Source organism: Gekko japonicus, unplaced genomic scaffold (assembly GCF_001447785.1).
Source record: "Gekko japonicus isolate JY-2015 unplaced genomic scaffold, Gekko_japonicus_V1.1 scaffold2165, whole genome shotgun sequence".
Taxonomy (NCBI): Eukaryota; Metazoa; Chordata; class Lepidosauria; order Squamata; family Gekkonidae; genus Gekko; species Gekko japonicus.
The window spans coordinates 245,526-266,648 of record NW_015170953.1 but is presented as its reverse complement, the minus strand read 5'-3'; the positions used below and the strand labels follow the sequence as shown (position 1 = coordinate 266,648).

The 21,123-nt window shown below is 49.3% G+C and overlaps 1 protein-coding gene across 2 annotated transcripts in view; it reads right to left on the bottom strand.

Moving 5' to 3' along the window:
- The window catches only part of MEIS1 (Meis homeobox 1), a 265,872-nt gene that overhangs the window by 8,409 nt on the left and 236,340 nt on the right, over positions 1 to 21,123 (bottom strand). The window lies entirely within an intron of this gene.

Sequence of the window (21,123 nt, the reverse complement as noted above, 5' to 3'; positions counted from 1 at the left end):
GGAGGCATCTGTTCCCCTTGCCTTCCACACACCCTATTAATGATATCTCTGGATAAGTCCTCTTAATTTTTTCCCCCCTTTCCCATTTTTTTTTAATCAAAACCTTCCCTGCCTCTCGCAAACATAATTCTATTTTAATGCCTACTGTTAAGATAATGAACTGTGATGGCCGCTCACCATCAAATGAGAACACGTCTGGAGTTTTATCACTGCCCGGCTCAGTCTGCTAGGGACTTCAGAGGAAAGCATTCCTGGTAGATTTTTGTGGTACGTCTCTCTCCCCCCCCCTTCTTTATGTGAAGACTGAGGTCAAGGTGAGGTCACTGCAATCCAGTAATGGAACTTATCGGTTTTTTTGTTTTTTGCTGTTGGGTCTGAACACATTACAGTAAACATCTTGTTAAGCTGTAATTACGGTATTAGCGATAAGGGGAACGAAATCTGACTCGGATGAGAAGTAGATAGTTCGAACATTCGTCATCCAAGCTTAGCTATTGTGAACATGTCGTACCGGAGATGATAGCGGATTGAGACGCAAAGCGGAGACGGTTCATAAGGTGGTGTAAGTGGGCCAAATCTTAAAACAAAGGGAAAGAACCAGAAGCAAGAGGAGTGATGCCGAAATGCCATGCTCCATTTTGTTTGGTAAGAACACCATCAAACATTGTTGTCTTTCAAACCTTTCAGCAAAAATGTTCGGTGTGTGGCAGAGAGTTCTTGGGGTATGTTGTTTTCTGTCCCAACCGGCTCCCCTTCCCAATGCAGTGAGAGAAAACATCCAGACATTCAAAATGGGCATGACCCCCCAACACATTTATTTATTTATTTATACTTTCAATTTGTACCCCGCTCACCCCCGAAGGGCTCTGAGCGGCTTACGCGGTGCATGGTGCAGAGACCTATGCAGAAACCCTAACTATGGCCACAGTACGTCTGGGGTGGGGGGAGCCCTACCGGGTACCCTCCCGGCTACGATCGTTCGTTTATCCGGCGAGTGGGCGACTTCTTCCAGTTCTCTCCGGTGCGGCTTCCGCGGCCTCCGCTGTTCTTTTGGTGTTATTTTGTTGTTTGGTGTAGTGGTTAAGTGTGCGGACTCTAATCTGGGAGAACCGGGTTTGATTCCCCACTCCTCCACTTGCACCTGGCTGGATGACCTTGGGCAAGCCGTAGTTCTGTCAGAGCTGTCCTTGAAAAAGAGCAGTTTCTGTCAGAGTTCTCACAGCCCCACCCACCTCACAGGGTATCTGTTGTGGGGAGGGGGAGGGAAAGGAGTTTGTAAGCCACTCTGAGACTCTAAGTGAAGGGCAGGGTATAATCCAATCTCTTCTCCTCTCCTCTTCTTCTTCTTGTTGACTATTCCAAGTCAAATCAAAATAACAACGGTTCGGGCTGTGTCTCTCGACTAGGTTTAGCTCAACAGCAATAATACCCCTACCTCCCTTCATACAACCTTGCTACTGTCACCTAAGTAAAGGTAAAGGTTTCCCTTGCTCGAAAGCCAGTCGAATCCGACTCTAGGGGTGTGGTGCTCATCTCCGTTTTCAAGCCGAAGAGCCAGTACTGTCTGAAGATGTTTCTGTGGTCATGTGGCCAGCATGACCAGATGCCGAGGCGCATGGAATGCTGTTACCTTCCCACCAAAGCGGTACCTATTTATCTACTTGCAGTTTCTCGCTTTTGAACTGCTAGGATGGCAGGAGCTGGGGCCAGAGACGGGATGCGGCACTCAGGTCTCGAATTGCTGAACTACCGACCTTCCGGTCGGCAGCAGCATCTTAACCACTGAGCCACCGCAGAAGCCCACTGTAACCTAGCAGTGGGGTTTAAAAGAGGCAGGCCTACCTTTCAGGTCTCTTTCTTCACACAGGGTTGGGCTTGGTATGCTGAAACACTCATATGCAATCCCTTCCACAAATCCATCAAGAATTTTATTCTGACAACTGGTTTTCAGTCAGTCAGTTCCTTGCATACAAGTAATTTTGCCCTAACTGGACTGCCCAGGTTAGTACTTTGGTGGGAGGCCACCGAAGAAGTACAGGGTTGCTATGCCAAGGCAGTCAATGGCAATCTCATCAGATCTCAGAAGGTAAGCAGGGTCAGGCACGATTTGGATGGGAGACCACCCAGGAAGTCCAGGGTTGTTCCATAGAGGCAGGCAATGGCAAACCACCTCCGAATGTCTCTTGCCTTTAAAACCCTACGAGGTCCCCATAAGTCGGCTGCGACTTGACGGCACTTTTCACCACCACCATATGAGTAATTTCCTGGCAATCTGGTATACATTTCTAACTAAAGTTATTTAGCATTAATGGAACTTGTTATACTCTAATGTCCAGTTTGTTTCCAACAAGTAAAAAGGTAAAGGTCTCCCTTGCTCGAAAGCCAGTCGAATCCGACTCTAGGGTTGCGGTGCTCATCTCCGTTTCAAAGCCGAAGAGCCAGCGCTGTCCGAAGACGTTTCCGTGGTCATGTGGCCGGCATGACTAAACACCAAGGCGCACGGAACGCTGTTCCCTTCCCACGGAAGTGGTACCTATTTATGTACTTGCAATTTCTTGCTTTCGAACTGCTCGGTTGGCAGGAGCTGGGGCCAGAGACAGGAGCTCACTCCGTCACGCGGCACACTTGGGTCTTGAACTGCCGAACTACCGACCTTCCCCAGCCTGCAGTTCAGCGTCTTAACCCCTTGAGCCACCGCAGCTCCAACAGGTGCCCATTCGAAAATACGTGTTGTTACTCTTGGTACCACTACCCCGATTATTGTTACAGATGACCAACGCCTGGGTGGAAGGAAGGAAAACGAATGTTTCCATATTCTTCCAGCAGAATAAATGCTCAACATCGGGGTAGGTAAACTCTTTGGCCGATGTGCTGAAAAGTCTGCACCGCCTATCATGATTCTCTCCCGTCCTTCCTCAGAGGACCTCAGGGTGACTCCACTTTACCCTCACAGCCTTGAGAGAGTTTAGACCGAGACCCTGTGAACTGGTCCAAAGTAACCTATTGAGTTCCATGGCTGGGTTTTTCAGCGCGAGCGCAATGCTACACCATGCTGGCGCTATCTTTGGAAAGAGAGATTTGCACTGCGCTCGGACAGACGCACTGAGATCAAGCTGGGCTCTGGGGGCACCTCCATGGCTTTGGCGGTTCACTTCCGACAGGGTTAGAGGCTCTGAGGTTCCAGGAGATGGAACCCCACGCGCAGGGGTCATTTCGTAGAAAAAGAGCTAGGGGAACTCATTAGCATAACTCATTAGCATATGCCACACCCCCTGACATCAGGGGCCCGGCGGTGGACCTGCAAGGCCGGCGGGAGTGCGAGGAAGCCCCGCCAAGGCCCTCCCTGGCCCCAGGCAGGCAGGGGTGGGGAGAGGCGGGGAGGAAGCAACTTACCCTTCCTCTTCTCCTGCCTCCTCCTGGCTGAATGACGGCCGGAAGCGGGGCAGCCGGAAGCAGGGGGCGGGGCTTCGTCATGTGCCCTGCCCCCACACCTCACCCGGGGGAACTGCGATCCCCCCCGAATCAACCTCTGCCCACGCGGCCATCGCCAGCAGCATGGCCAGCATTTCGCGGGCTGCTCCCTTGGGTTGCCTGTGTGGAGAATCGGTACCATGGGCCAGCAAAATGGTCTGGGGCATAAGGAGATGTGGACCTGGATGGCACAACCTAGCCCTATCTTGCCAGGTGTTGGAATCTAAGCACGGTTGGCCCTGGTTAGTATTTGGATGAGAGACACCCCCCCCCCAAGGAAGTTGAGAGTTGCTATGCAGAGGCAGGCCATGAAAAATCACCTCTGAATGTCTCTCGCCTTGAAAACCCTATGGGTCCATCATCAATCAGCTGTGATGGGGGTCACCGTACGTCGGCTGTGGCACACACAAAGTGGGCTTCTGGTGACCCTGTAGGGTTTTCAAGGCAAGAGATGAGCAGAGGTGGTTGGCCATGGCCTGCCTCTGCGTAGCGACCCCGGAGTTCTTTGGGTCTCCCGCCAAAATACTAACCAGGGTTGACCCTGCTTAGCGTCAAGGATCTGATAAGATCCAGATAGCCTCAGCTCTCCAAATCAGGGCAGAGGGGGTTGGCCATTGCCTGCCTCTGCATAGCAACCCCGGATTCCCTTGGTGGTCTCCCATCTAAATACTAACCAGGGCCGATCTTGCCTTAGCTTCTGAGATCTGACAAGACCATCATTTTGGTAACCCGGAAGGAAACATAATGAGAATAACGATTTCTTTTCTGGTTACTGTTGGGTATTAGAAGTTGAAAACACCCAGTATATCTGGGGTTAAATGTTTGTTTATGTTACTCACAGGAAGTCACATGTTTCTCATGTAACCAATGTTCTTTAGCTGTAGGAAGCCCGGGAATTTTCTCCCTGATCTAGGAATTTGATTGGGACTAAAGTGTCAAGGTGTATTACCATTTTATGGCTTCTCTTCCCATCTTTGTTTGGTGTTCTGAAGAAGAAGAAGAGTAGCCATAATCTCTCTCTTCTAGTTTTGTCTTTGTAGAGTAAGGATGTAGCCGATTTAGCTCTGTTGTTATTTTCATCCCAGTTACCCTTCCCATGCTAGAATTTAGTAAAAACTTTATATTTTAATCACACCTGGATTCTGAGTCTGAATTATTTTACTTTGGCTCTGCTGGACTATCTTATCTCTGCTAAATACCATTTTTTTCAATATCTCACTATCACCCAACAGTTAACGCGTTACATAAACTGCACACACGATTTACAGATTGCCACCCGATCTTCATTCACTTTTACTCCTGGCTCCAATTTTGAAAGTATAAGCTCTTATGTTAAAAATCATCTTTATAATTATGTTGTACGAAACACACATATCAGACTTGTGAGCAAAAGGTTATGGCAATTCTCGTCTCTCATTATAAAACACCATGTAAAATAGGCAATTAAAAATTCTACCTTTCTGCCCATTAGTTAGCTTACACCATGACCAATTAGAAAACGGCTTGCGTTTTCAGAAAGTGATTTTCATACATGCTTTCAAAGGAAAACGACAAAGAAACAAACTTCTTTAAAGAAAAACACACCCTGGAAGCCCACTGAAATATTTTACTTGTGTTGGTATATTACATTTACTCTTATGCGTTAGATGCCCTCATCTAGTTGGAGAAACCTATGCGTACAAACAAATTTCCATGTGTTAATTGGCTGTGTAATTGGCAAAAGTCTGCTACTGAGGAGACCCTCTCATATGGGAATCAGTTTGCATGTGTGCTATTCTCGCTATGTTTGGAAGACCACAGTCTTTGGAGAGAACCATCCTACACGGGAGTTGGTAAGAGCCGACATGGTGGAGGGGTTAGAGTGTCAGCCTAGGATCTGGGAGACCCCGGTTGGGGTCCCATGGAAGCCCCCTGAGTGATCTTGGCCCGGTCAGACACTTTCAGCCTAACTGACCTCAGAGGGTTGTTGTGAGACTAAAATGGAGAGGAAATTCGGTGCTGTGTGCACAATAGCCAGGAGATCCCAAGGTTGCCCGGCAGCCAGAAGTTCTAGCTCTTTGAGCGTGACGCACCACTAGGTGGTGAGCTAGACTTGTTTTTGAGGCAAGGGACGCTTTAGGGGTGCTTTGCTGTCGCCTGCCTCTGTGTCATGCCCCTGGTATTCCAAGGAGGTCTCCCATCCAAGTACTAACCAGGGCTGACCCTGCTTAGCTTCCGAGATCTGACAGGATCGGGCTAGCCTGGGCCATCCAGGTCAAGGCAATGGAGAGGAGAACAATGTGAACTGCTTTGGGTTCCCGCTGGGGAGAAGGGCAGATTATTTATTTATACTCCCGTCTTTCTCCCCAAAATGAGTTTATGAGGTAGGCTGGGCTGAGAGTGCGGGACCAGCCCGAGGTCAACCCCGACCGTGGGCCACACTTCATGTGGCTCTCGGGTTGCCCTGTGTTGGGCGTCCACGGGGACAAGGGAGCAGAACTGTCCTCTGACCAACGGCAGTGTTCCCTCTAAGCTGAGTTAGTGTGAGCTAGCTCAGAGTTTTTTAGCCTCCAGCTCACACATTTTTGTCTTAGCTCAGGAAGGAGGGCTCCAGACCAAACTAATTCCTGCAGCAGCCAAATCGCTCGATCACAACTTTAATGCCAGCAGCTCACAAAGTAGAATTTTTGCTCACAAGACTCCACTGCTTAGAGGGAACATTGACCAACGGTATGGGAAATACGGTCGGTCAAGGGAGATACTAGCGGCTCTGACTGGCCAATAAGAGGGCAGAATAGAAAAGCGGCTGCAGGGGAGAGCGGTGGGAACAGTTACCCCTCGATGAGAGGCAGCAGGGAACCTGCAAGGGCTCCAGAGGAAAAAGGAGGGTTCTACGCTGACACTAAAAAAGTTTGAACGTATTTTGGCCACTCCCACAGTCAAATGGAGCAACGCCTGGGCACTTCCAACCTGTTATACGTCCACGTTCCATACCCAGATGTGGCCCTCTAAAAAAGAATTGACCACACCCCTTTGGCTCAGGCGGAACCAATCACCTTCTAGTTGGGGTAGCTGGGGAAGAGGCCATCCAGAATATGGTTGGACACGCTATTCTCTCCTCCTCTTAAAAAGTCATCAGAAACCCATGAGAAACAGAGACTCAGGTGGGTAGCCTGCTAGCCGTGTTGGTCTGAAGCAAGAGAACAAAGTTTGAGTCCAGGGGCACCTTTAAGACCAGCAAGGCTTAATTCTGGGTCTAAGCTTTTGAGTGCATGCGCAACGAAGTGTGCGTGCACACGGAAGCTTATATCCAGAATGAAAGGTGCCACTGGACTCAAACTTTGTTCTGTGAGAACCACGTGAGAGCGTCAATCACCTGTCAGCCAGAGAGAGAAAAAAAGGGGATGGCGTAGTGCGTCTTGTTCAAGAGGACTCCTCCCCCCCTCTAAGGCAAGAGGTTTGACTCTAGATTCGAGTCCAGCAGCATGTTACGAAACCAACACGATTGGATGGCGTAGTGCGTCTTGTTCAAGAGGACTCCTCCCCCCCTCTAAGGCAAGAGGTTTGACTCTAGATTCGAGTCCAGCAGCACGTTACGAAACCAACACGATTTTCGGGGTGTGAGCTTTCAAGAGCCTGGAGAAACGAGGGCTGAGGGGTGACAGGATCGAGGTTTACAAGACTATGGATGGGATAGAGCAGGTGGAGAAAGAGGTACTTTTCTCCCTTTCTCACAATCAATGTTCCCTCTAAGCTGTGGAGTCTTGTGAGCAAATATTCTACTTTGTGAGCTACCGGCATTAAAGTTGTGAGTGAGTGATTTGGCTACTGCATAATTTAGTTTGCTCTGGAGCCCTCCTTCCTGAGCTAAGACGAAAATGTGTGAGCTGGAAGGTAAAAAACTGTGAGCTAGGCTCACACTAACTCAGCTTAGAGGGAACACTGCTCACAATACAAGAACTCGTGGGCACTCCATGAAATTGCTGAGCGGTCGGGTTAGAACAGATAAAAGGAAGTACTTCTTCACCCAAAGAGTGATCAACACATGGAATTCACTGCCACAGGAGGTGGTGGCGGCTACAAGCATGGACGGCTTCAAGAGGGAATTAGAGAAAATTATGGAGCAGAGGTCCATCAGTGGCTATTAGCTACAAGGCAGAAATAGGAACTCTCGGTCTGGGGCAAAGGATGCTCTGTATTCTTGGTGCTTGTGGGAGGGCTTCTAGTGTCCTGGCCCCACTGGTGGACCTCCTGATGGCACCTGGTATTTTTGGCTACTGTGTGACACAGAGTGTTGGACGGATGGGCCATTGGCCTGATCCAACATTGGCTTCTCTTATGTTCTTATGTTCTATTAGCCACAAGGTATAGATAGGACTCTTGGTCTGGGGCAAGGGATGCTCTGTATTCTTGGTGCTTGGGGGGGGGTCAACAGTGGGGAGGGCTCCTAGTGTCCTGGTCCCACTGGTGGACCTCCTGATGGCCCCTGGTATTTTTGGCCACTGTGTGACACAGAGTGTTGGACTGGATGGGCCATTGGCCTGATCCGACATTGGCTTCTCTTATGTTCTTGCGTTCTCCTATCGTCAGATACGTATCTGGCTCTTGAAAGCTCATGCCGTGATAAACTTGATGGTCTCTATCGAGCTCCTGGACTCGAATCTAGATCTCCTCCAGCGGCCCAGCACGGCTGCCCTCTGAAGCAGGTTCCACCTGGAAGCCTTCCTCTGCTAGTACTGATCATTTGTTGGACAAGGTTTGCACGCAGCACTGGGGTGACTGTCTTATCCTAGGAATAAGAACCGGAAGAGCAGATGACGCATGTCATATGTCAGCTCGCTGCTCTTGCAGCTGTTTAGGAATTCAGGCTGTGCCAGACTTCCAGGGGGTGATCAGTAGGGTGGGAGTTGCTGGCTACTTTCTGAGCTGCTTACAGGCGATGGGTTCCCCCCCCCCAAGGATACCTTGCCTGAGGAGCCCCCAACATCCTATAGGGCCCCCAGCAATGCTCCCTCTAAGCTGTGGAGTTTTGTGAGCAAAGATTCTACTTCGTGAGCCTCTGGCATTAAAGTTGTGAGCGAGCAATTGGGCTGCTGTGTAAATTACTTTGCTCTGGAGCCATCCTTCCTGAGCGAAGACAAAAACGTGTGAGCCGGAGGCTAAAGAACTGTGAGCTGGCTCGCACTAACTCGGCTTAGAGGGAACACTGGCTGCGGGTCTCCACGTGGCAGCCGGATATCTCCTGGAATGACGACTGGTCTCCAGGTTACAGATATCCGTTCCCTTTGGGGAAATGGCTGGTTTGGAGGGGGGAGTCTATGGTGTTCTACTCTGTTGAGGTCTCTCCCCACCACAACCCCAGGCTCGACCCCCCAAATCTCCAGGAATTTCCCAACCCGGAACTGGCAACCTTAAATTCCTGGACCTTGCGTCGAACAGAATACATCTGGAATGAGCCCTATAGAGTTAAATGTGTGGAAAAACGTTCTTCACGCGTGGCTTTCCAACGGTAATACTTTCCCCCGTGGATACTTCAAGGGGGATCACTCCAAAAGCACTAGTACGAAGCAATAATGTCTATTAAAACTAAGAATCAGTTCGTAAAATATACGTGTGGCCCATCTCAGGAATGTATTGTGGAAGCCACAAGCCGCAGATTTCCTTTTTATGAAATTAAAAGAAATATATTAGAGGGGCTGAGAGGAGATGACTGCCCAAATGTGAGGAGTATTTACCCACAAGCTGAGCTTTTTTTTGGAAAAACAATCACTGATGAGTTTCTTCTAAACATAAAACATTTAAAATAAGGCCCCCCCCCCCAATGCCTTCATTAAATGTTCCATTTTACTGACGGGTTAAGCCACTGGCTATTCCACAGAAAACACCCCTTAGGTTTGCATTCTCCGCGCACATTTCATTTCACAATCATCTCTTCGGGCTGGTATTTACTTAGAATTATCATACAAGATCTAACCCGAAAAACGGTCTTCCGCATGTGCTTCCAGCTCCTACAGACACGTTGCGCACAAATGCTTAATAGTTATCTTTTCCTTAAGTATTCTCATATGTATTTTTGTGTTTAGTAGCTAATCTGAGGGGGGGGGGGAAAGAAGCCATGTGGTCGGGTGCCTTCAGGGTGATTTCAGAGGAAAAGAACATTTTCCTTCTGGGCAAAGTAATAAAATGACATTCTTGCTCCTCCGCCCCCCCCCCCAGAAGTCAACTTGAGGTCAGCTCCCAATTCTTGTATCTGTTTAAATAAACTGGTCCAGCTGTTGGTTTCCAAAATACCCTTTAACCTTCTGTCCCATCCTCCTCGCCTTTGTAACAGAATACTTTGCTTTGCATCAGAGTAAACTCCATGCCCGTGTGCATTAAGGGGGGGGGGATATACAATCGTGGAAGATTTCCCCCCCTTTTCTTTACAATTGAAACTATCCTATTACCTTTAAAAAAAAAAAGTCTTCCTGCTTTGAAGAAAACCCAGTCTTGGTCTCAGCATCTTTATCAGTTTTTAGGGCTTTTTACTAACCCCCCCCCCCCAAAACGCTACCCTTGATATGGGGGTAAAAATGTTTTCGACACACATTTTTATTTTAAAAAGTCAACTGTCAGTTAAAATGACAGGCGGCCTGATTCCCAGACTGTGTGTGCGTATGTGCAAAGGAGGAAGTAGTCAAGATTTTTTTTCATCCTCGATAGCTTCTTCGGAGTTTAGATTTTAACTTTCCTCACCTGCCTAAATGCCACTTAGCATCTCCTAGCCAGAATGTGAACATTCCGGTTAAACTTAAAAACTGATTTCTGTACTGTTTCTTGAAATTCCCTTATATTTCAGTTCCCCGAATTTATTTTTAAAAAATATAGATAATGAAGGGCCATTTTTCAAATATTACCTAGTCCCTAAGAAGGAAGGTAGGAAACCTGTGAAAACCACATGAAGACTATCAGATGTTACAATTTGTCAAGGTGCGAATGCTTTCTCCGACCGCTTACAGAACTGCCACCAGGTAGAATTTTTCTCTCCCTTTCAGCCCCGTGCTGCCTTGTCAAAGAGCAAGTCTTGAGTATTGGAAATACCAAAATATTGGAAAAAGCAATAACATTTTGTGCCCCGTTCTTCCAAGCAGAGTTAGTTGCATAAAAGGTCCTCCTTGCGTTGGGAAGCAAACATAAACAGTGGCGAAGAAAGGTGCTGAGATAAAGCTAATTGTCTCTTTCTTTGGAAAGATAAGGCATGATGGGGAGACCCATCTCAACATCTTAAACCCATTCTCCATATTTTTTTAAAAAAAGAATAACCAATCCTCGCCAGGGCCACACATTTGGTTAGTGTCCTCTCTCATGCTCCCAAGGTCTCCCTCCCTCCTGGCCCGAGTCCTTCCTCCACATTGTGACAGAACGCATCTCTGGTCACATGGAGAAGATTCAGCTCCCGACTCAGTGAAGCAGCAACCTGCCTTTGAACTTTGACCTTCAGCTCTGCCGCCTCCACCGAGATGTACAAGTTTTGTTTCCTCTAAATGAGAGGTGGCCTTGGGGGGGGGGGATGACAAAGGAGAGGCACCACCATTCTCCCGGGTTTCCAGCTATAAAAAGGGAGTATTTTCACAGGGCCGCAACGTCAGTCCCAACACACACACACAATCTGGTAGTCTCATAGTGCCGCGGGGTGACATTTTCCATACAGATCTGCCCTTTCCCCCCTATCCTGCTGCACTCTCCCCACTCTGCCCCCCTTCCCCACACTTTCTCGTTCTGTATCCATGTGCATGGCCGGCTGAAGTGAAAAATCACCTCCCTGGTCTCCTCTGGAGCACGCTCATTTTGCACTCAGAATGAAACGTGGTCCTCCCTCTCACAATCTGTGTCTGCTAAAGTCACCTTTGCTTGTGAATCCTGAGAAGGTTGGACTTTATCATTCGATAGACCAACAGACAGACAGAGACAGATGATAGATAGACAGACAGACACGCAGACAGGCTCAAAGGAAGTTTCTGGGGGGGAAAACATGGGATTCTCAGATTTTAAAACACTAATGTTAAAATCTGAATTGTGATGTATTGTTTTGTGCTTTAAATAATTTGCAACAGTTTTTATTATTTGTATTATGTTGTGACCCCGCCCTGAGCCTTGCGATAGCTGGGGATGGCAGACTAGATAGTCGAAGATAATAAATAATAAACAATTTGTCCCTCCAACATTTTCAAATGCAGTTGCAAAGAGAGGGACCCTTCCCTCGGAAACTCAAGTCACACGCTGTTGGGGGAGGGATTTCACACCAAAAAGCTGGTGTGAGAATGGCCAACAGTGGTTTGCATATCAACAGTGGTGCCAGAGACAAGTGGCAAACTGCATTTCCATCCTAAGCACTTGGGAACCATTTGGTGCCCAGAGAGATGCAAGTTGAAGCAAGACCACAACTTCCTCACCATTTTGCATTCTACAGTTGAAGCATCCTGGAGCCATTTAAGGCAACGCAATTGAAATGTAATGAAAAGCATACACTGGCCAAAATATATAACACGAGATGCTATGCTTGCAAAGATGGGCCATAAGAAATTTTTGGATGTGCTGCTTTTAGAAGTAGAACTCTACTGGCCTTTTCACTCCTCATTCCCTCTAAAATCCAAATGAAATAAAATTTTGAAACTGACAGTTTCCTGTGCTACTTATTGGACTATTAAACATATCTCAGGTTTTGCAGCGACTTGTAGGCTTTTTGGGTGAGGGGGGTTTTCATCACTGGAATATTAATTAGATAGTGTCATTTAAAAAAATGAAGTAATGCCCAATTACTAGATTTATTTTCATCTTTACTGTTGCTGTTTTTTTAAAGCCGTTTCCTCTGTAATGAACAAATACGTATTTTGCAGAATCGTTCAATAGATGTTTTCAGCTCCGAAGAAGAAATGAGCTTCCATCAAAACATTCATTATAAAACAGAGTTAGTCGCTTCCCAAATACAATCATACTGTTCAGCTCCTTTAAATGAGAGTAAAAATAATTCCAAGAACCATTAGAGGTTTTGGTGGTGGGGGGGGAACCCCCTGCAATCTGACCACCGAATTGATTATCCACCAACACCCATCAGTAGTAATCTGTGCTTGTGAATCATGCCTTAATTTCTAAAATTAGGTTTTTGATCTACTCTTTGTAGAGCTAAACTCCATGAAAGTCATGTTTGGTAATTCCCCCCCCTCCCCGGTTTCTTCACCTGGACGTTTTCAAGCGGAGGCTGGATGACCATCTTTCGGGTATGTTGCAGGGCTACCTTTCGGCGATGCTCCTGCAGAGTGCCGGGGGTTGGACTAGATGACCTGCAAGGTCCCTTCCAACTCTAACATCCTATGATTGAGTATGAGGCAGTCAGAGTGGTTGAGCAGTGGAACAGTCTGCCTCGGGAGGTGGTGGATGCTCCTTCGCTGGACGTTTTCAAGCGGAGGCTGGACGACCATCTTTTGGGTATGTTGTAGGGCTACCTTTCAGCAATGCTCCTGCAGAGTTCAGGGGGTTGGACTAGACAACCTGCAAGGTCCCTTCCAACTCTAACATTCTCTGATTCTAGGATTCACCTTAAAAAACAAAGGCAGCTCAGCCCTGGAAACGCAGCATATCTCATTTAACAACAACGCTGGACTCACAAAGATACTCTGGTCTCTGCTTACAGCCTACTTTGGAAACATAATATTGGAATCTACTCGGATCACAGCAAGCCCCATCCATCAGACCTCTCAGGGAATCTCCCTCCTCCCCTTTTCGCCAGCAATAGTGGAATATTTGTCAAATGACTAGGTACAGACAGTCGGTAAGAGTTGTGCGCAAGACGGCCACAGATAAAATTCCGGCGCACGAGTCGCAATGAAAAGCCACTAATTAATTCGGCAAAGTTGATGTGAAGCACTAATGAAAAGCAAAGGGCGGCGCTGCGTTTTAGGCTTAAAAATAGCTCCTGAGCTTGGAAGTGTTCACTGTGCGACCCGACCGACGGATATATGCGTGCGCGTGGGGGGGGGGGGTTGTTTCCTTCAAGTGGGGGAACGTTGTTTATATTCTCCCAGACGCCACCTGGTAATGTACCGAGCATATCAAGTGTGCAGATGGAAGGGATGAAGACGAGATCTGGTGCGAGGCACCCGATATGTATGCTTGAAGGATCACGGCTTTCCGAGGAGGAGACGCATTGTTTGTCACTGTCCTCCTTGATCTCCCTTTTGAAGCCTTCAGAAAACTTCTCGAAGTCTCCTCTGAGTTCGCCCAAACGCAAGAGGCTCCAGAACTCTGGAGAGTTGCGAAGGAGGGTCAAGGGCAGCCTGACACATTATCAGACAGGCGTGTGGGGGGGAAATATTGCCACTACGACATCCTGTGGTTTTATCCAGCTGGATGTACATCGGGGGTCCCCAACGTGTTGCCCCGGGGCAGTGTGGCACCACCAGCCAACACTTCTCCCAGCACCCCCAAAGTGTTTTTAGAAAGTGGGTGTGGCCATGTGGGGGGATCCTGCCCGGCGGGGCTTCTGATTGGCCACTGGAGAGCCAATGGTCTCTGCAGATTACAATAACGTTTTCAGTGGGAGTTGCCACCACAGTGTTGGCTTTATTGTCTCCCGCCCCTCTTTCCCAGTGTATTTTTAAAAAGAACCCCTCTTCTCCTCCTGCATGTGGGCTTCCTCTGTGCGTGTGGTGCTGTCTCCTGTGGCAGCCATTTTGTAGCAGCCCCCACCACCCTAAGTGAGAATTCCAAAGGTGCCCCTAGGCTCGGCAAGGTTAGAGGGACCCCCCAGTGTACATCGTTTTGGCTGCTACACTCTGTATGCCCTGATCTGGATGTCGGGTTGCCACCACCAGGCTGGGAAATGCTTGGAGGTTTTGGGGGTGGAGCCTGAGGAGGGCGGGGTTTGGGAAGGGGAGGGACTCCAATGGGGTATCACGCTGGGGGTGGGGCCACGACCATCCAAGGGGGAAACACTTCCTGGTGACGCACACGCCGGGGTGGAGTTCCCCCCGGGGCCCAATCAGCCGGCGGCGGGGAACAGGCCACTGGGGCGGGGTTTTCCCCACCCCCCGGGGGGACTTGGCAGCCCTAGTAGGGCAGGAAGTGGATCGACACAGCAATGCCGCCAGATTCGTCACACATCAACCTGGCACGACCTTTATTTATTAATTAAAATGTCTATATCCCATCTCTCCTTGTAGTTCAAGCTAGCTGACACTCAACAGTTAAAAACAACTCCATTTGAACAACCAAAAAAAGGGGAATAGTAAACCCCAAATCCCTCGCCCCTTAAAAGATGCCTGCCGTTCAAACCCCCTCCAGAGCCCAGGCAAACGGGCAGGCCTTGCAGCACCTCCTGAAGTTCTCCAAGGAGGGGGGCCCCTCACTTCTTTAGGGAAGCCATTCCACAGAGCAGGGGCCACGATGGAAAAGGCCCCGGGCTATGGTGGATGCCAGGCGGGCCGCCCTGAGTGGTGGTCTAGCCAACAGATGGTTGCCTGATGACCATACTTGGGGCACAGGGAGCTATGGGAGGAGACGGTCCTTCAGATAAGCTGGGGGTCCCCAAACTTTTTGTGCCTGCAGGCACATTTGGAATTCTGACAGGGCATGGCAGACACAGCAAAAAAATGGCTGCTGCTGGAGGCGGAGTGAGCCAAAAAGCTATTGCCACGGCTTACTTTCAGTAACACAGCTCAGATCCTTGTGTTGTTGTGGCAGCCGTTGCCAAAGCAACATTTAAAAAAACCCCAAAAACTGTACAGCCAATCAAATCTCTAATAGTCAATCACGAGTCTTGCTGGGCAAAAGCCCTACCGAGGCCCAAAGGTAAAGGTTTCCCTTGCTCGAAAGCCAGTCGAATCTGACTCTAGGGGCGGTGCTCATTTCCTTTTTCAAACCGAAGAGCCAGGGCTGTCCAAAGACTTGGCCGCCGTGACTAAACGCCAAGGCACATGGAACACTGTTACCTTCCCACCAAAGCGGTACCTATTTATTGACTAGCAGTGTCTTGCTTTCGAACTGCTCGGTGGGCAGGAGCTGGGGCCAGAGATGGGAGCTCACTCCGTCATGCAGCACTCAGGTCTTGAACTGCCGAGCTATCGATCTTCTGGTCTGCAGCTCAGCGTCTTAACTTCTGAGCCACCAAAGTCCTACCGAGGCCCAACTCACTTCCAAAAAGCATTTGGCAGGCACCAGAAAAGGTGTTGGCAGGAGCCATGCCCCTCCCCCTAGCACCACGTTGGGGCCCCCTGAAATAAGCACAGCTCACGGTCACATCCGATTTCTGCAGCTGTGCTTGTCCTAAGTGTTGTTCCTCAGAATCCTGCGGGATTCTCCAAGAAAGGGAGGGAGGGTGGCTGCGGCTCAGTGGTAGAGAATCTGCTCGGCATGCGGAAGGTCCCAGGTTCAATCCCCGACATCTCCAGTTAAAGGGTTGCATCAGTACTTAGTTCTCGTGGTCCTTTCTTACACGCCCAGGGAAATGCTGATCACCACTTTGGGGTCAGGAAGGAATTTTTCTCCAGGTCAGTTTGGCTGGGGATCCTGGAGGTTTTTTGCCATCTTCTGGACATGGAGCAGGGGGGTCACTGGAGGTGTGTGTGTGTGTGTGGGGGGGGAGGTATCTGTGAATTTCCTGCATTGTGCAGGGGGTTGGTCTAGACGACCCTGGCGGTCCCTTCCAACTCTATGATTCTATGACCAGGCAGGAGGTGATGTGAAAGACCTCTGCCTGAGACCCTGGAGCGCCGCTGCCAGTCTGAATAGCCGACCTCGATGGACCCAAGGGTCTGACTCAGTATAAAGCAACATCATGCGTTCATGTGCAAAGTGATTCTCGTTGGCAATCCTTTTTACATCCAGGCTTCGTGGTTATTCTCCCGTGCCTATAGTTTGTCTGAGACAACGGACTCAACTGTCATCTTTGAGCTCGGGGAGAAAAAAGAACACATTTACGGGGCCGCGCCCCTGGATACTGGCAGGAATGTCCCAGCATTTAACAACAGAGTGCATCTCCAAGGCGCTGGAGGATAATAAACATCAACCCCTTTAAGAACATTAGGAACGTTTTCTTGTCCCACTGACGAGGCAACTGACAATTTCAAAGCCACAAAATCCAGAAAACCAGAAAAAGGAACCGAAGGGATCGCGTACTTAGAAAAACAAAAACAAAAAAACCCCCCTCTTGTTATGCTTTGCGCCGTTGTTGCTAGGCGCTCCGAGAGACAGGAAGAGGAGAATCTGGCCTGAAGGTCTGGATTAATAATCGGGAGGAGCCTGAATCTGGAATTCGTGTTATACGCCCCGAAGACTTTTTGTTTCAACCTTTAGGATCCAGTCCAAGTATTGCATGCAGCCAAAGGCTGTTCCCGTGGATTTCCAGGAGTTAAACGGCAGGATGGCCTGTAAGCCTTACTTGCTCCTTCCACGACTAAATACAACTGCAAAACTCTCGTTTCCGTTCCGTGAAAGCCTGACACGATACAAAACCTCTCTGTTGGTACGCATACCCCAAAATATAATCATAATACCACTACGTAGCATTTCTAATATCTACGGCAGAGGTTCCCAAACTTATTTGGCCTACCGCCCCCTTTTCAGAAAAAAAAAAAAAACTCAGCGCCCCCCTGGACATCTACCTTCAAGAAGTGGACAAAAAAGATGCAGTTTGTGGATCTGCACCTGGATCGTTCCAGCCCACCTGGATCGTTCCAGCGCCCCTAAGGGGGCGGTACTGCCCACTTTAGGAACCAGTGATCTACGGGGACCCCACAAACAGCACACATTTGACCTGTGCTGTGTGAGCTGCACTGGCTCCCGGTGGAGTAGCGGATCAGGTTCAAGGTTCTGGGGTTAACCTTTAAGGTCCTTAACGGTCTGGGACCCACGTATCTTTGGGACGGCTTCTCCTGGTATCTCCCCCCCCCCAAAAAAAGTGTTGCGCTCTGCAGATAAGAACTTACTGGCGGTCCCCAGCCGGAGAGACATCCGGCTGTCCTTGACCAGGGCCAGGGCGTTTTCTGCCCTGGCTCTAAACTGGTGGAACTCTGTTGAATAACAGCCGGGCCCTGCGGGATCTAATGCAATTCTGCAAGGCCCGCAAGGCAGAGGTAGAAGTTCCGCTGGGCGATTGGCTGAGGACAGCGATGGTGACCCTCTGTCTGGCGCTCCTGTTTCCTGCCCCCCCACACACCATGAGGCAGCGGCACAACCGGTAGCTTAGCGCCATCTTATCAGGCTGGTTATTGCATTTCTACCATATTTCCATTGTTAGTTAAATTAATATGTGGCTATTTGTATCGATGTACACTTCCCTGAGCCCTGTTTTCCAGGGGATGGAAGTCTAATTTAATAAGTAAATAAATAAATAAATAGTGCTCAGGGACTTTAAAAGCATTTCACGTGCATTTTTTTCCCTCGTAAGGATTACGACAACCAGTGTTCCCTCTAAGATGAGTTAGTGTGAGCTAGCTCACAATTTATGAGCCTCTGGCTCACACATTTTTGTCTTGGCTCAGGAAGGATGGGCTCCAGAGCAAACTAGTTTATCCAGCAGCCAGATCTCTTGCTCACACCTTTAATGCCAGTAGCTCACAAAGTAGAATTTTTGCTCACAAGACTCCACAGCTTAGAGTGAACATTGACGACAACCCTGTAGGGCAGACCGATGCCATCGTTTAGAGAACGGGGGGAAGTGGGGTTGAAAGAGAGGGGCTGGCCTACGGCAGACGTAAGACCCAGAGTGGAAGCCTTCTAGATTCACACCCTAGGCTCTTAGCAGTTCTGCCGCGGCAGTTCCCTGGAGTACTGCATGCTGCTTGTGAAGGTGTAGGTGTCATCCATTAGAAATTCTTTTCTACCAAATCATGCAATGCTAGCTACACCAGTAGCACGTCTGCTCAGACTTCTGGTCTACCTAGTCCAGCATCGTGTCTCACACAGTGGTCATCCAATTACTCTGTGGAGGACCAACAACGGGGATGAGAGGCCAAGGCCTTCCTCTGATGTTCGTCGCTGACCAGCAGCACCTCAGTCTTGTCCAGATTGAGTTTTAATTGATCAGTCCTCCTCTAGTCCATCACAACCTCCGGGGACCAAAAACATCAGAACAGCCCCACTTGATCAGACCACTGGTCCATCTAGTCCAGCAACCTGCTTCACACAGCAGCTAACCAGTTGCCCTGGAGGGCCGGAAAAGAGGGCACAGAGGCTGAGGCTTTCCCCGAAAATAACTCAATAAGAGCCCTGCTGGATCAGATAGGTGGACCATCTAGTCCAGCAACCTTTTTCACACAGAGGCCAAGCAGTTCCTCTGGAGGGCCAACAAACAGGGCACAGAGGCCAAGGCCTTTCCCTGGTGTTGCCTCCTAGCACTGATATTCACATACTTGCTGCCTCTGAATATGGTCACCATGGCTTGGATAACCAATTCAGGAATATTACTGGACTCAGATGGAAAGGGGGAGGTGGAACAGAGAAGGAGGAGGAGGAGGAGATTGGATTTATATCCCGCCCTTCACTTGGAGTCCCAGAGCGGCTTACAAACTCCTTTCCCTTCCCCTCCCCACAGCAGACACCCTGTGAGGTCGTCCGCGCACTTAACCACTACACCAAACTGACTAGACTTCACTTCCGTACTGGTGGCATCGTACTCCAAATCCCTGGACAACCTCTCTCAGCAGCTTCATGGAGATGTTGAAGCAGTGTGGTGTTCCTGTCGTAGGTCACACAGAGAGGCGATGAAGCCCGTCTCCGTCCGAGATTGAAGGAGACCCTGATCATCTCGTCCGGGAATTATCTGGAACTGGGCCACCACCACACGCTGAGGAACCTCGCCCGAGAATGTTAACTTTGAGACTGGTCAACGGTTATTTAGATCAACAAGCTCTGATGAAGGTGTCTTCAATAATGGTCTTACCACAGCTTCTTTTAAAGCCAGGGGGATAATCCTCTCAACGAGGCATTAGCTGTCCCCCAACGATCTGGCCCCTTCTGGTGGACCTAACAGGCCTGGTCATCTCTGCTAACTACCCCATTCCAAACTCAAATCTGGGGAAGGCTGTTGAATTGGTGACCCTCGCCTCTTTGACGGTTCATCTGATGATTACGGTTGCCATGCCAACCTCCAAGTGGCACCTAGAGATCTCCCGTTGTTGCAATCGATCTCCAGACAACCAAAGTCAGTTTCCCTGGAGAAAATGGCTGCTTTGGAGGGTGGGCTCTATGGCATTATATCCTGCTGAGGTCCCTCTCCAAACCCCACCTTTCCCAGGCTCCACCCCCCCCAAACACCAGGTGTTTCCAAACCGTGGCTGTCAACCCTACCAAAGAGTCCCTGTCTCTAGATCTGAATACAGTACTCGCCCCTGAGAGTACAAGCTTGCAGATACCCTGATCAAGAGTGCTGTCAGATAAGACGATGAGCGGTTTTGTCCAAAACCGAAACAAGGTGATAGAACTATTTGCGGAATTTCTAGTCTGAACGAACAGAGCCAGACTGCAAGCCCTTCTTATGTTTGAAGCTTTTCAGCGTATTTACATTGTCATCTGTCTCCCTTGATCCAATCGAGGCGTATTAGTGCTGGCAAGGTCATCACCTGTGCCATATGCTGCTACGACAAAGTGAACGGGATTAAGAGGAGGGTTTCACAAGTCTCCAAGAACCTGCACAGAGGAGCACACAGGTCTGTCCCAGGCGATCCTAGCAACAGCCAAGGTGATAAAGAGAGACAGACGTACACAATCTGCTGGAGAGACAGACAGACACAGTCTCCGTCCGCCTAAACCAGGGTTACGAGCTCTGGGTTGGGAAATACGTGGAGATTTTGTGGGTGGAGCCCGGGGAAGGTGGAGCTTGGGGAGGGGCCTCGCCATAGAGTTTACCCTCTAAAGGAGCCATTTTCTCCAGGCGAACTGATCTCTGTAGCTTGGAGATCAGGTGTAATTCCGAGAGACCTCTAGCTACCACCTAGAGGTTGCACTCCACCAATGTTCACTGTCAAAAACTGATTCAAGTCCAATTACAATCCACAAATTTGCTTCTTGTTTTTGTTGCTTTATTTTACGTCATGCAGTGCTGCTGCTGCTTCCAACAATTGTCATGCGACTACGGCCTTTTGCTTAATATAAACAAAGAGGTTGGCAACCCTATATTGAAAGCTTCTTTGGTCCCTGCCACATGGGGGGGGATTTGCTTCTTGTTTTTGTTGCTTTATTTTACGTCATGCAGTGCTGCTGCTGCTTCCAACAATTGTCACGCGACTACGGCCTTTTGCTTAACATAAACAAAGAGGTTGGCAACCCTATATTGAAAGCTTCTTTGGTCCCTGCCACATGGGGGGGGGGGAAGTGCGGGCAAAGTGCGGCTTTTCAAAGCCGCACCAAAATAGACACGTGGCGGCGGGATCCTACAGATCCCGTGAGCCGCTGCGCAGTTGCTCCCCAGCACGATCAGATGCCGGGGAGACAGGGAAGAAAGCGACGAGATGGAGATGGAGGCTGCCGAACTGCGCATATGTGAGCATGTGCAGTTTGGCCAGGGGTCTGGGATGCGCCGGCAGAAGGACGCGCCGGCGATCCCACGGCCGCACTTGATGCGGCCGTCCTGGTAAGTCCACCTCTGTAGGTGGTTTATTTTAGATGCGGCTTTTCGGCCTGAAGGGCCGGATCGGGGAC